The 13,654-nt window shown below is 56.5% G+C and overlaps 1 protein-coding gene across 1 annotated transcript in view; it reads left to right on the top strand.

Annotated features, from left to right (window-relative positions):
* Nucleotides 1-9,857: 9,857 nt before the first annotated feature.
* The window catches only part of SPSB1 (splA/ryanodine receptor domain and SOCS box containing 1), a 60,942-nt gene continuing 57,145 nt past the window's right edge, over nt 9,858-13,654 (top strand). The window contains exon 1 of the mRNA XM_054579803.1: nt 9,858-10,020. The gene's annotated coding sequence lies outside the window, so the exon portion shown is untranslated. The remainder of the gene's footprint in view (nt 10,021-13,654) is intronic.

Here is a 13,654-nt window from a genome sequence, read left to right as displayed (position 1 = left end):
TTCCGGAGAAGGGAACATCCACCCAAAAGTTTTTCTAATCATCAGGTTAAGTCACCCCCCAGGAAACCCAAACCAGAAGTGTTTACAGCCCAAGTTTTGCAGGCAGCCTATTCCAACACCCACCGGCCTTGAGAGCAAAGCTAGAAAGAGACGGGAGGGGAGGTGCCCGCACAGTGTGGTCGCGCGCTCAAAAATAACCACGGATCACGGTGCTTTCCTTGGCTCCCGTGCCACCAAGCGCTACAATTATTCCCAGTGCCTCCCACGTTCCCGGCCACCACAGCTTCTGCAGTCGTAGCCTTGGTTTGATTCCTTGCAAATATTACGACTTCACGTGCTGCCCGGAAGGGTTTCCACAGGATCCTGAAATGCAGTGTAAGGACCAGGGACGATTGTCCTTACCTATGAGGTGGCAGTCGCCCGCGTCTCGTATTGAGCGACGTCCCAAGCTGGCTCGACCACCCACAGGCCAGCGGAGAGCAGTGCAGGCATGTGCAGCGGCCGCCCGAGGCGGGAAGCCCCTGGGCTGGGCCTCGGGTGACAGGAGGCAGCAGTGGGCTGGGGTCTGGCAGCAGCCTGCTCTCCGAGGCTGCAGCTGCCCCCGTTGCACCGTTGTCCTCTGCCCATGACCCTGGGACAGCCCTCCGTGGAGAGTTGCCTGAGAAAGGATGCTCCAGTGACTCACAGGCTCCGTTTTTCCTAAAAAGGGACTCCTTGGTTGCTGTTCCCTCAGCAGCCCCCAGGCCTCCCCTTCCTCCCGGCTGCACACCCCAGCACACTCTCAGCAGCCCCCTCCAGGCATGTCCCCAGGTAAGCACGCTGGCTTTGTGGGCCTCTTCCTGGGGCCAGATCTCTCCAGCGCCAGGCCCTGGAGAGCAGCGTTTGGGGGAGCGCGAGGGGGTTCAGCGCTGCACACCATGGACGGAGCCTGGAGTGTGTCCCCCAGCTGTCCCCCGCGTCTGGGGTGGCTGAACCCTGCTCACTGCCCAGGAGGCAACTGAACACACCTGTGCCCAGGTGGCCCTGCGCGCCAGGCTCGGCAACACCTCATCTGTCCATCTATCTCCACGCCGATGTATCTGCGTCCGAGGCCGCAGAAGGCCGTCCCCGGCTCTGACTCCCGGGGCCTGGCGTGTGCCCGGTGGGCGTGGGGACTGAGGCATGGACCCTCCCTGCACCCTAGTCCTCCCTCTTGGGTTGCTGTTCCTGCCTCTCTCCAGAAGGAGCGCAGATGCCATCAGGTCCCCCTCCCTGGCCACGAGAGGTCCAGGGAGAGAGGGTGACGCAGCAGGGCATCTTCTGTTTGCCCATCCTCCATCTCTTTGCTCCCCTCTCTGTCCTGCCCCCTGAATCTGGGCTGCATCTCCCACTCCCTTGGCCCCTGTCTCCCGTCGAATCCATCAGTGGGACTGGAGCAAGGCGGGTAATTTATCCCCACGGCTGGGAAGGGTCGCCTGGACTGGCCTCATCCCCGAAGGAAGGGCCCGGTGTTTGTGCAGCCTGGCCTCCCTGTGTGTCTTTGTCCCCTGGGGGTCCAGTTCTGTTCCCTCCTGCTGGCCCTTCCCCCGGGCTCTGCGAGGCCCTGGCTCCAGCTCTGCACACACTACCCGCTCCTCCCGAACTCACAGAGGGGCTCCTGCCAAGAGCGATTTCCTTTCAGACCCGAGGCCTGTCCAAACAGCCAGCGATGCTCCACTAAGCCTGGGCACATCTTCTGCCCCCTCAGTAGGATGTCGGAAGGAGCAAGGACTCAGGGTCCCTGATGTCCGCAGCCTTGGCTGGACAGCGTGCTGTGAGGGTAACAGCGGGGTCTTGGATTCGAATCCCGGTCATGCTGGTCGGCTGTGGAGCAACAGGCCTGATTTTACCACTGAGCTCTGTTTCCTACTCTGTTAACCGGATCATGAACCCTGCTCCCTGGGAAGGAACGTGGTGTGGCCCTCTCTGCAGCACCCTCGCAGGGCACCCTTGGTGGCAGGAGACATGGGCCACTGCAAAAGCAGGGACATGTGTACCCTCACCAAGTCTGTTCACCTGACAGTTGAAGGTCTCTGACGTCCCAGGAGCTCTGTCTTATACAAGGGTGACAGACGCCAGGCCCTGCCCCCAGGAAATGATAGTCTAGAGAGAGAGAGCTGAGCACCTGACATGGCAGCTCCCCAGTTCCGCTGGGGTCCTGAGAGAGCTCTGGTGGGGGCAGCCAGGCTCTGGAGAAAGTTGTCTGGGGGCTGCAGATTATATGTGTTCAGTAACTCCTGCCAACTGATTTCACATCACCCCACGCTACTTATTGAGCAGCTACTGTGTGCAAGGCACTGTGCTTGGTTTTGGGATAAAAGGGGCTCAGGACAGAGGGGGACCCTGCCCAGGGCTGCCAGTCTTGGGGGGAAAGAGATAGGGACCCAAGGCGGCCGCAGGCTGCCTAGGAGCTGTAGGGGCGCCTGGCCACCCCGGGGGGCATCGCAGAGGCTTTGCGATGAGGGGTGCTCCGGCTAGGAGCCACTGAGAGGGAAGCGCTGGGGTGGGACATGGGCCAGTCCCATCCCATCTCTGGGCCCTCAGCGCCCCCACCCAGGAGCTGGAGCTGCGACTCGCAGATTCTGGGAGCTGTGTGGGAGCCACCCCCAAGGCGCCTCGGGCCCAGGAGGACCTGCTCCTACTTAGTGACCTGGAAGCCCTTTGAAGGCCCAGGTCTTCTCCGAGTGCCCCCTGAGCTGCCAGGATCGCGGCTGCGCAGGCAGATTCGCGGCGAGGCTGTCCATCTGCCAGCCCAGCGGGTGGGAGCCCCTTTGCTCTGCGCCGGCTTTGTCCACGTGCCTAGGTCTCGGCGCATGTGCACGCTCCACCTCCACCAGCTGCGCCCAGAGCCCCAAGCCCCTAGGGGAAGCAGAGCCTCTTCCTGGGCCTTTCCTGTCGTCCCTGTGTCCTTCCCAGCTGCTCTGGGAGACAAGGTGACCCCCACGCAGGAGAGCGGCAGGACGGCCTGGAGCACCTCCTTGCCAGGGGCCCTGCTGGGCACGGAGCGACACAGGTTGACAGATGGCACTGGCTTTAGGCATCTGCTACCGTGTCTCCCAGATGCGGCTTCCAGATAGAGCTCAGCCTGCTCTTGCTAAGAGCCAGCCGCCTGGGTGGTCTGGCATCGGAATGAAATCAGGGGCCAGAAGGAGCCCGGGTTCAAATTGCCACCAATTTCCTGCAAGCTCCTTCTGGAGCTCCAGGCGAACCCACTGGTCGAATGGGGAAAGAAAAACAGGCCCCTCACTTAAAACCAGATGTCAGCATCTGTCCTGAACCAGCACGGAGACAGCCAGCACCCACCACACAGCAGACAAAGAAGACCCTGTGTAGAGGAAGCAACTTCTTAGCTGGCACCTAAAAATATTGACTTGTTTTTTTTCTTTAAATAGCAAGGAAATTCAACTCACCCCACCCCGGACCTCCTCCTTCAGGGTTCACAGTGCATATGGTGGGGACCTCACCCAGACTCAGCTTCCCTGACACGGAGCAGCTGAGGCTCCGGGGTGCTTGGAGCAAGGGCAGCGTGGAGGACAAGGAGGGAAGGGCCAGGCCGCCCCTGAGGGGCTTTCCTGGGGGAGGCTGGGAGGGGCAGACTGGCACTTGGCTGACCCAATATCCCAGAGCACCATTCGCCCAGAGTGGCACTGGGCAACTCTGGGGACATGGAAATCAGAGAAAAAGGGCGACCCGATGACCCATAATCTGAGAAGGGGGCAGGGAGGCTCTGCTACCCAGAGTCACCTGGCTTATGACCTAGCCTTCCCCCAGACCCTCCATGGGCCTGTGCCAACAGTGGGCGGTGGCCAAGGCAGGACCTGTCCCTCTGAGTCAGGTGCCAGAGCTCCGAGCTCTGCCTGGGACGAGAGGCCCCTGACAGCCCTGCTCCCACACCTTGGTGGCTGGCTCCACGGGGGCCCTCAGGTGGCCGGCTTCACAGGGGTCCTCAGATGCAGGGGGAAGAGCTCACCTAGAGCCCCTGCAGCCGGGAGACCTGACTTGATCTGAGCCACAACCATGCGTGAAACACCCTTGTGCCCCAATGGGAGCCGTCTCCGGGACAGACTGGTAAGCGGCGAGAAGCAGAGGGAGACGGCGTGGGGTGCGCAGCCCCATGTTAGCGAGGACGCACGGGCTGGGCCACGCACCGTCCGCTGGCCAGTGGCTTGCCTCCAGAGTCGGGATCCCTTCTGAAGTTCTTTTCTTTCTTTTCTTTTTATCCTCACCTGAGGACATACTTACTGATTTTAGAAAGAGGGGATGGGAGGGAGTGTGAGGGACGGAAAAACATCAATGTGAGAGAGAGACATCGATCAGCTGCCTCCCGCACACAACCTGATGGGATCAAACCCACAACCCAGGCGTGTGCCCTGACTGGGAACTGAACCCGCAGCCTGTTGGTCTACAGGTATGATGCTTCAACCAACTGAGGCACATTCCTTTTCTTGACCTGATTTGTATTTTAATAAAAATAATGCATGCAAATAATTTTAAAAATAGAGTAAAACGAAAACCCAGTGATTTCCTTCCCCAGCCCTCCCTGCACCCGGGGGCTGCGTCCCATGAGGTGACTACTTTCAATTCTTTACAGTCGTTTCTCCTGGTGTTCGCTGCCATATTCCTCAGTGGCCTGCTTGTACTACTGTTTCATAATTTTTTTTTCATTTTTGACATTACCTAACATCTAAAATCTAAGAAGTGACATAGAATAATAGTTAAGCTGCTGACTTTTGAACCGGAAACCCTGAGTTCGCATCCAGGCTCTATCACTCAATAGCAGTGCAACCTGAACAAGTTACTTGTGCCCGTCTTGTAAAGTTAGGTTACTGAGCCGACCTATCCTCGTGACTTGAGTCAATCTAGTCCGCCCCGGCACACCCCTGGCATAGGAAAATATGGTCTCTCAAAAATCTAGACTCCGGGGCAACCAACAGGAATCAGGCCATTTGTAAGCTTGCTGACATGGCCATATATTTAAGCAGCCCTTCACTATGTAAAGTGCAGTATCTGAGCTTTGGCTGAGCGATGTGAAGCCAGTATACCAAAGAACAGGCCCGCGGACACTGCCCCTTATGCTGAAGCCCTCTGCATGCCTCCTGGCTACACCTTTATTCCCGTAGGTTTTGGTGACAGCCTTAATGCTTGGCTGAGTCACTGCTTTGAGAGCCAGAGAATCAGAGGACAACATGCCCTTGCTATACTCACTATCCTATTCCCTCTTCTTTTTTTTATTTTTTTAGAAAAATTTATTTACTTTTAAAGAGAGGGGAAGGGAGGGAGGAAGAGAGAGAGAGAGAAACATCAATGTGTGAGAGATACATCAACTGGTTGCCTCTCACACGCTCCCAACTGGGGACCTGGCCTGCAACCCAGGCATGTACCCTGACTGGGAATTGAACCAGAGACCTTTCGGTTCTCAGGCCAGCACTCAATCCATTGAGCCACACCAGCCAGGGCCTATTCCTCTTTTTTTTAACAAAACAACAGCCTCCCATTGGCTCATCCCATGAGACCTCTAACCCTGCCTTAACTGAGGACTCCCAGGAGGCTGTGTGATTCTGGGTTTGCCTCCGCAGGGAGAGCTTTCGTTCCATGGACTGGAGCAAGTGCCAGTGAACAAACAATCAGAAATTTCTCCCTAACATTAGGAGAGCTGGCCGCTTCCACAGCCAAGCAATTTCAGCTCGGCAAGATGACTTGACTCATTGGCAACAACAGTATTGGATAATTGTGTCGCCCTTGAGTAAGGAGGCGTCTGTCTGTGCGGTAGCAAACGTCTCTCATTGCACATGGATAAATGCCCCCAGAGAAGTAGAAACTCAGTCACAGAAAATTAGGGAACAAGAACATTAGCTGGTGCCTTCAGGTCTAGGCTCCTGGTTTAGAGCGTCACACAGACTAAGTTTGTTGTTTTTCACTTGGCTCAGTGTACTTCTTGTTAAGCTTTGTTCCTGTTTTTGTCAAAGGTGGCCTCAAGCGATTTTCTGGTCTGGGCACCTCCCCTCTGATGGGGGACACAACACCCAGGAAAAGTCTTTCCTGGCACCAAGGCACAAATGCTAGCAAATTTGGAAGATCTCTCCGTCATAAAATATAAATAGTCCTAATACCTACCTCATAGGAGGGGTGTATGAGATGATGCGGGTAGAATGCAGAGTGTATAGTGAGCTTCCTGTATAGTAGCATATACATGCAGGCCTCTCTCTGTCTAAAGAAAAAATAGGCCGCAGAGCAAATGTATATAAAATGACTCTTTATCATCACTTGTTACTGTCTGAAACGGTCCAGTTCCTGTGTATCGTCTGTCTCTCCGACTTAAAAGGAAAGTCTTTAAGGCCAGGAGCTCAGAGCATTTCATTTACTACTCGCTCTCCAGCAGGCAGAATAGTGCTGTTCCATATTTATTCTCTCAATATTTAGTAAAGATAAATAAATACTGGAGGACCAAGTGACTGAATACTTGGAGGGGTGCTTTATTATATTGTTTTAATGGAGTTTTACTATAACGTTGCAGACGGCCCCGGGTGGGCGAATACACTGAAAGAAAGTTGAAAGGTGACAAGTTAAGTCGCATCAAAGTCACAGCCTGCTTCTTTTTATTTCACTGGAAGTGTTTTCGAAGAAGTTTGCAATAATTATTGTCACAAGTCCAAAGCCACTTATTTATTAATTTCTTTTCAAAGTTATAGGTGTTTTCCTCAAGCCTCTTTATCACCCAGTGTCTCATTTAGAGGCCTCAGAAACTGCATCATCCCTTCATTCTGTTGGGTGACAATGTCTGATAGAGCTACACTGCAATATCACACTTCGCCAGCAGGTGTCACCATCTAATATGTGATCTTGCATGAAACCCCCAGCTTAAGGACAAAGAGCCTATGAAATGAATCCATGCACTAATTCATTTCTGTAAGATAAGGGCCACTCTATTCAGTTTCACTCCATGAGATAAAAAAAATCTTATGTTAGGGATACAGAATAGGCCTGAATTTTATTAATGCTCTTCAGTGTTCTTTCTGTTCTGGTGGATCTTGCCACACTTCTGTGTTAATGGGTCCCATGCTTTTTCAGGAAACCTCTTTTTATTACTGTCAATAATAATAGGTAAAATGTGCCTATTATCTTGAAATCCCTCAAAACCCTCTGATTTCATTTTAACACAATCTCCTGCATGTTGTACTCAATATTTGTTGACCGATTGCACCCTCCCCCCTCCCTCAAATTCTGGGAAATATGTAGAGCTATTCTACAGATGAGGACGCTGAGTCTCAGAGAGGTTAAGTAACTTGCTCAAGGTCACACAGCTGGTGAATGGCAGAGCTGGGGTTTGGTTAGGTTTGTCTAGTTCCAAATTCTTTGCCCATTTGCTCCAATAAACAAAGAGACTTGGAGAAAAGGGGTCCCTAATGCTTAATGAAGGCAGCAGGATTCTGCTCTCTGGGCCCAAAGGGTTCCCAAGACATCTCTGGACAGACTTTTCATCATCGGAAAAAGCAGCTGGTGGTCATGTGCTATCTATCTCCTAATTTCTCCCCCATCATTTTCCTAAGAGAGATTAGAGATGTGAACAAATTGTACTGATGCAAGTGATGAAATGTGTGTGGGGGTGGGGGGGGGTTGCACCACCAGGAGCCAGAGTCACCCTGCTTCCTCCTCACCCCTGTGGAACAGAGACATTGTACTTCGTTGAAGACTTGAGTCAGCCTGCAAATTCCTGGATGGGGTTTTATCAGCTGATGTCGCCATATTGCAAGATTATGTATCTTTTAACCAACAATAGTATCAGCAATGATATGATGCACACACAGGGGCACAATCTGGTCTTCACCGTCACCCCCTGCTGCTCCAGGCTGCTGGGGTCCCTGCTGGATGCCCAGCCTCCTGGCTTCATGGGCCCACCTGCCTCATGTCCTGGAGGGGAGGAAGGCTCGCTCCCCAGGGACTCCTTTGGGAAATTTAGGTCAGCAGGACCTAATTACCCGAGTGGATCAGAGCTGGGATTTCAAGATTAATGCTGCAGGGGAGCGGGGGGGGGGGGGGGCACCAGGGACCTCAAGGATGGGAACTGTCTGTCAAGGTTCCCATCCATCAAAGGCGGGTTCTCTGGCCCCAGACAACCAGACCCTGCCACTTGAATCACGTCCATTCTGATTCAGTCTGCTCCAGTCCGTTCCGCAACGTGTCCTCAGGATAGGGAGAGAAGCCGCCCCGCGAGAGGACAGCACCTGGTAGGGGGACACACTCCGTGCACAACACATTGATCATGGTTACTCCTTCAGCGAAGAGAAGGGAAGCTTCTCTTACAGAGCGGGCCGTGCTTTTTCAAGACGAGACTCTGGGGTGTACACACCAATAAGCTGGAAATACCGCCCCCCCCATCCTGTGTTTTCACAGCTCTCCCACATGCCGTGACATCCTGCGACGAGGCACCCTTCTCAGGTTGCAGAGTGACTGAAAGGAGTCACATGCCTTTTTAAATTCCAAGCACCTCTGGCTTGCCGACAGCGGCTGCCCACCGGACTAGCCTGGTTCCACGTCCCTAGAGAATTTGAACCAGGAGTGTCAGCTGAGCGGCCCGAATGCCCGCTCAGGGCCCCCTGCCCATGGCAGCCAGTTGAGCTACCATATATATATTTTTTATTATTTTTTTATTTTTAATTCAAAACTGATTTACAGCACAGTGAGGTGAGAAGACATTGAACTTGGGAAACTAACAGAGTCCAGCTGGGCTCCAAGCTCTGCTAGGGCAGGGCCTCTGGCCGCTTACTGCTTCCTCATCTGTACAATGAGTAAAACAGTCCCACCCTTACAGGTTCTGGTAAGGGTGAAATAACTAGAAACTATTGTTTATAACCACTTCTCCAATAATGCTAATTCCCCATTCCCTTCAATGGACTCTACACACAGCGAGGAGTGGAGAAATGTAAGATTTTATTCTTAAAACAGTCGTTTCTTCAAAAGCTTCCCAGTTCTAGGGTGCAAGTGGCTACTATGCAGTGGGCATGGGGAGGAAAATTCCTTCGATGAGCTAGGGCCACAGCACGCTGTATGAAGTCCTCCGGGATGGGGACATTAGCTCATGCATTCATTCACAGCCTGTTGTACGCCTGGAGCAATGAGGCGCTGGGATGGCCAGGTAGCCAGGCCCTGCGTCTGAGTCCGGAGACCCTTGTCCCTTGTGGGTAACGAAACGGAAATGTGTCGGGGAAGTGGGGGTGGGGGTGCCAAAGCAGAGCGGGGGAGTCCTTGGCTTATCTGCCGGCCCACAAACTCCTCTCCTGTGCCCTAGAATTACGGAACTTTAAACTGCTGGGAATTTCAGATGAGGCAAGCAAGGCCTTGCTCCGAGGTTACTGAAAACAACCCTCACTCTCCCAAGAGATTTAAAAAATTATTATCAGTAAGCCCCCCACCCCCTTCTCCCGGGGCCTGGCACTGCCGCGGCGGCCCTGCGGGTGTTGCAACCCCGGCCTCTGGCCCAGCGGAGGCCGCCCGGCGTTTCCCAAAGACGCCTCCGGAGGGACCGACGCTTCGGCGCCGCCCCCCGCACCCGCTCAGCCACGGCCCCGAGCGCCCTGGAGGCCTCCGGGTGGGGCGAGGTGGGGACGCCGGCGAGGGGAGGCCGAACGGGCGCGGGGCACGTGGAGCCCTGCGGGGTCCGAGCCAGAATCCCCGTCTCCCCTCTCCAGGACCCTCGGGCACCCCGGCGGTGCGCAGCGACTCGCGCGCCTGAGCCCCGGGGCGGGGCGGGGCGGGGCGAGGGCGGGATCTCATCGGGCCGGCCCCGCCCCTGGCGCTTTTCTCGTTTTTCACTTTAAAGGCTTAGGTCGCTTTTTCTTCTTTGCACAGAAGTCGCGCTCGGGCAGCCCGCGCGCTTGCAGCAGGAACCAGGCTCCAGGCGCTGGCGCCGGGGCCGCGGGGAGGAGGCGACTTCGCTCCCTGCGGCGGGCGCCCCGAGCCTCTCGGTCCCGGAGAACGGGCGGCGGCAGCGGCCTCCCCGGCGCGGTAGGCAGGGCCGGGTGCGGGGACCGGGTGGCTGCGGGGCCCGGCGGGGTGGGCGCGGGGATCACGGCACTTGGGGACCGAGTCGGTGGGCGCGGGGCTGCGCACTGGGGACCGGTGGGGTCCCGACCTGGGACCTAGGGGGCGCGAGGAGTCTTCTCTCGCCGCGGGTCCCGGGAAATGGGGTCGGGCGCCGCCCAGCGCCGCTGCCGTTGGGGCCGTTGCATGCACGGGCTGGTCGCGGCGGCCACGGGTCCCACCTGCAGGGGCGAGACGGGGCAGGGGTCCCAGCGCCGTGACGGCCGTGCGCCCGGGGTTGAGCCTCGGCGGCTGCAGACCAGGCGAAGGCGCCTGGGGCGCGTGGCGGCCCCCGCCGACCTCTAGGTGCCGGGGCACCCCAGGGCCCCCCCGTTCCCGCGACAGTCCCCGCGGCAGAAGCGGGAGCACCGACCTGCCCCTCCCGCTCCACAAAGTTAGTTTCGCTTTTCCCGCCAGTCAGGGCCCGCATTTGCGGCACGACCCGACTGGCCCCCTCGGTGTTGCCCCGCCCGGGCGGCAGCGCCTCCCCCGGGGAGCCCGCCGGGCGACACCCCGGCGGCGCCACCCTTCCCGCCTCCCCGGAGCCACCGCGGCTTCTCCCGGCAACCAAGGGAGAGCCGAGTGTTCTGTCAGGAAATCAATCAAAACGGAAAAACCAGAGCAGCCTGGGTCCGTCGGTGGAACCGTGGGATCTCTCTGCCCCGAGCGTGTGCGGGGACTCGGTAGCTGTGCTGTTCAAGTTCTCGGCAAAGTCTCCTCGGAGTGTGAACGCCCCGCTTGGCCTGCGGTCAGACTGCAAGTGGCGAGTGTGAGTGAGGTGCTGTGTGCCTGAGCCCGTGACGTCTGTGTGAGCGTGTCCTGTGCACTCGTCTCTGTGGGTGTGTGTGAGCAGGTGTGTAAACGGGTATCAGAGTGCATGTGTGTGCCTGAGGTATGAGTGTGCCTGGGTACCTGTGTGTCTCTGAGTGCATCCGTGTCTCTGTGTGAGTGTGTGTTTCTGAGGGCATCAGTGAGTGTGTGTGTGAGTGTGTCTGAGTGTCTCTGTGTGCATGTACCTGCATGTGTCTCTGAGTGCATCTGAGTGTGTGTGTGAACTCTGAGTTCCTTCACGTGAGCATGTCTGAGTGTGTGTCTCTGAGTGCGTCCGGGTGGGGTGACTGTGTGCCATCCATAGTCACCTGGCAGTGGCGCCTCTGGTTCCTGACTGTGGGCTTTGCCCGACCCCCGCTCTGGACTCAGGGGGCCCCATGGGTGCCTGCTAAGGAGGGTGCAGGCAGCTCTCCCTCCCTCCCTCCCTCCCTCCCTCTCTTTCTCCGAAAATGAACTGGACGGTTTGGGGGTGAGTTGGCAGGGGCTGCTTCCCGAGTGAGTAATGTTTAATTAAACGCTCCAGCCGGTAGCCTGAGACACTGGTCATGAGTGAGTGTTAGCAGGTGTTGGTGGTACAGCGGCCATCCCAGTGACTGGGGTGTGGTGTCTTTGGAGGAAGTCTCTCCTGGGGTAGGAGAGGGGAGAGGGGAACAGCAAGCGAGGAAAGGGCAGTGTCTTTCTCCGCCAGTGTCTTCCCGGTGCTCTCAGTCTGGGTGGCGGGATTAAGCTTTAGGGGCAGAGGCCGGCTTCTCCCCTGGGAAAATCGAGGGGCTGGGGAAGCCCGATCTTACTTCCAGGGTGTCTTCCCAGCAGAGGCTCAGAGAGGGTGGCCGACGACCCAAAGTGCACAGCCAGGGCCACGGACCAAGTCTCCAGGATCCTAGCTGTTGTCGTTGGTCACTGTCCCCAGAGCTGAGGTCACGGGACAGGCGCTCATGCCGCCCCAGCTGTAGAGTGATGGGCTGGATTAGATCGTTTTAAGCACGTCTCTGGTTCCCTCACTGCTTTTGCTTCTGCAAGGAGTGCTTTACCCAGGAGATGGAGGGAGAGGGAGAGAGCGAACACGCGTGTGCACAGATGGGGGGCGTGGACTGGCCCGAGGCAGTCGCTTGACAGTGGCTTCCCTTTTCTTTCCCAGGGAAGCACAGAGACAAAAGACCGTGGCACATGGATGGCAGTGGCGCTGAGAGCCACGAGCAGGGGACACACGTGGCGTCAGGGAGGTTGGGGATCCGGGAAGAAACAGTGGCGTCTGGAGGTTCCAGGGCTCTTAGGAAGGAGAAGTCCCGCCAGGGGCCCCTGGTGATGTCACTTTGGGGCTGGGTGAGGCCCGTTCCTTGGGCTACTGCAGCAAGGCTGAAGCCACCCCTCAGCGGGCTCTCCAGGGCTGCCCCTGGGGAGTCGGCGCCGTTGCGGACTCTGTCCTGTGGACCAGGAGCCGCAGGGTCGGGGTCCAGGTGGAGGCGGCCAGTGCTGGCCCCTGCTCACTGAGAAGGATGGACGCGCTCTTCCCCGTGCGGGGCCCGGTCCCTGGCGCCTACCGCCCCTCCTGGCTGAGCAGGGACTTGCCTGCCGATCCGTTTTCACGTTGAGTCAAACCTCGGATCCTTACAGTGTCCACAAGTTCAGTCTGGGAATTTCACACTAGTTCTTCTCAAGAAACAGGTTGTGGTATGCGTGAATCGATTTATCTTTTTGTTCCTGAAAAGTCTGAGAATGAGCGTCTTTACCAGACTGAAAGACAGGGTAGGAACGGGCGGGCCTCTGCCTGTGTAGGGCGCCGAATCCGTTCTTGCCCACAAGCCTGACCGACAAAATACAGATGCAAAGGGGCTTCTCTTTTGGACTTTCAACAGTCCCAGTTACCTGATAGCATCCCTCCCACCTAAGAGTAAAAGTCCCGCTTGTAGCCAGGTGCCAGGTGTGACCTTGCTTGACGATGATGGTGGCAGTCGTGGTAATAATAACTGCAGGAGATAGTTAGAGTGTGTACCAGAACCAGGCTCTGATGTGAGTCCTCGACACATTCACCCTTGATTTCTCCTAAGAACCCTGGACACCAGCAGGTTCTCCCGCCATCCGCCTGCTCCTGAGGCTGGAACGGCCACAGGACTTGGCCACAGCCGCCACGCTTGAGGGGCGGAGCGATGCTCTAACTCCAATTTCGGCGCCCAAGCCCGTCACTGGCGCAGGATGCCACTTCCATCGACTTAGCCTTTTTTTTTTTCAAGAAGTATGTAATTTTTAAATGAAAAATGTTATTATCATGGAAAGTTTCAAGTTGAGAGAAGAGTATGTAAGGTTCCCTCACCAGCTTCAAGTGTCTCTGTGTACACCTGCACACAGGCACACATGCGTGCACCCGCGCAGGCTGTGACTGTAGGAAGCCCGTCTCAGGCTTGATGTCAGGTCACCTGTAACCGCTTCCTAAGAAGCATTTAAAGGAAGCACCAAGTCCCAAAGAGGGGGCCCGTGACTCCCCGGGGTGGCAAGTCAGGAGAAGCGCTCGCTTCCTGACTCGGAGTTGAGGGAGCTTCCTGGCTTTGACGAGGGAAGGGCGGTGGCCCGTTGGGGATCTCTCTTGTTGTCCCGCCCCCCTACTTGCCTGAGAGCCTTTGAAAAGCTTCTTACTTGTTTCGTATTTGGAAGTTCTGTTCACTGCTCAACAAATCACTGAGTCTGCTGGTCATGAGACAAACCGGGTCACCCATAGGCACAGGCCTGGCTT

Source organism: Pteronotus mesoamericanus, unplaced genomic scaffold, assembly GCF_021234165.1.
Source record: "Pteronotus mesoamericanus isolate MK-2021 breed Mesoamerican mustached bat unplaced genomic scaffold, CSHL_Meso_final contig_557, whole genome shotgun sequence".
NCBI lineage: Eukaryota > Metazoa > Chordata > Mammalia > Chiroptera > Mormoopidae > Pteronotus > Pteronotus mesoamericanus.
The sequence above is the reverse complement of the archived record's forward strand: the minus strand, read 5'-3'. Positions and strand labels throughout refer to the sequence as shown.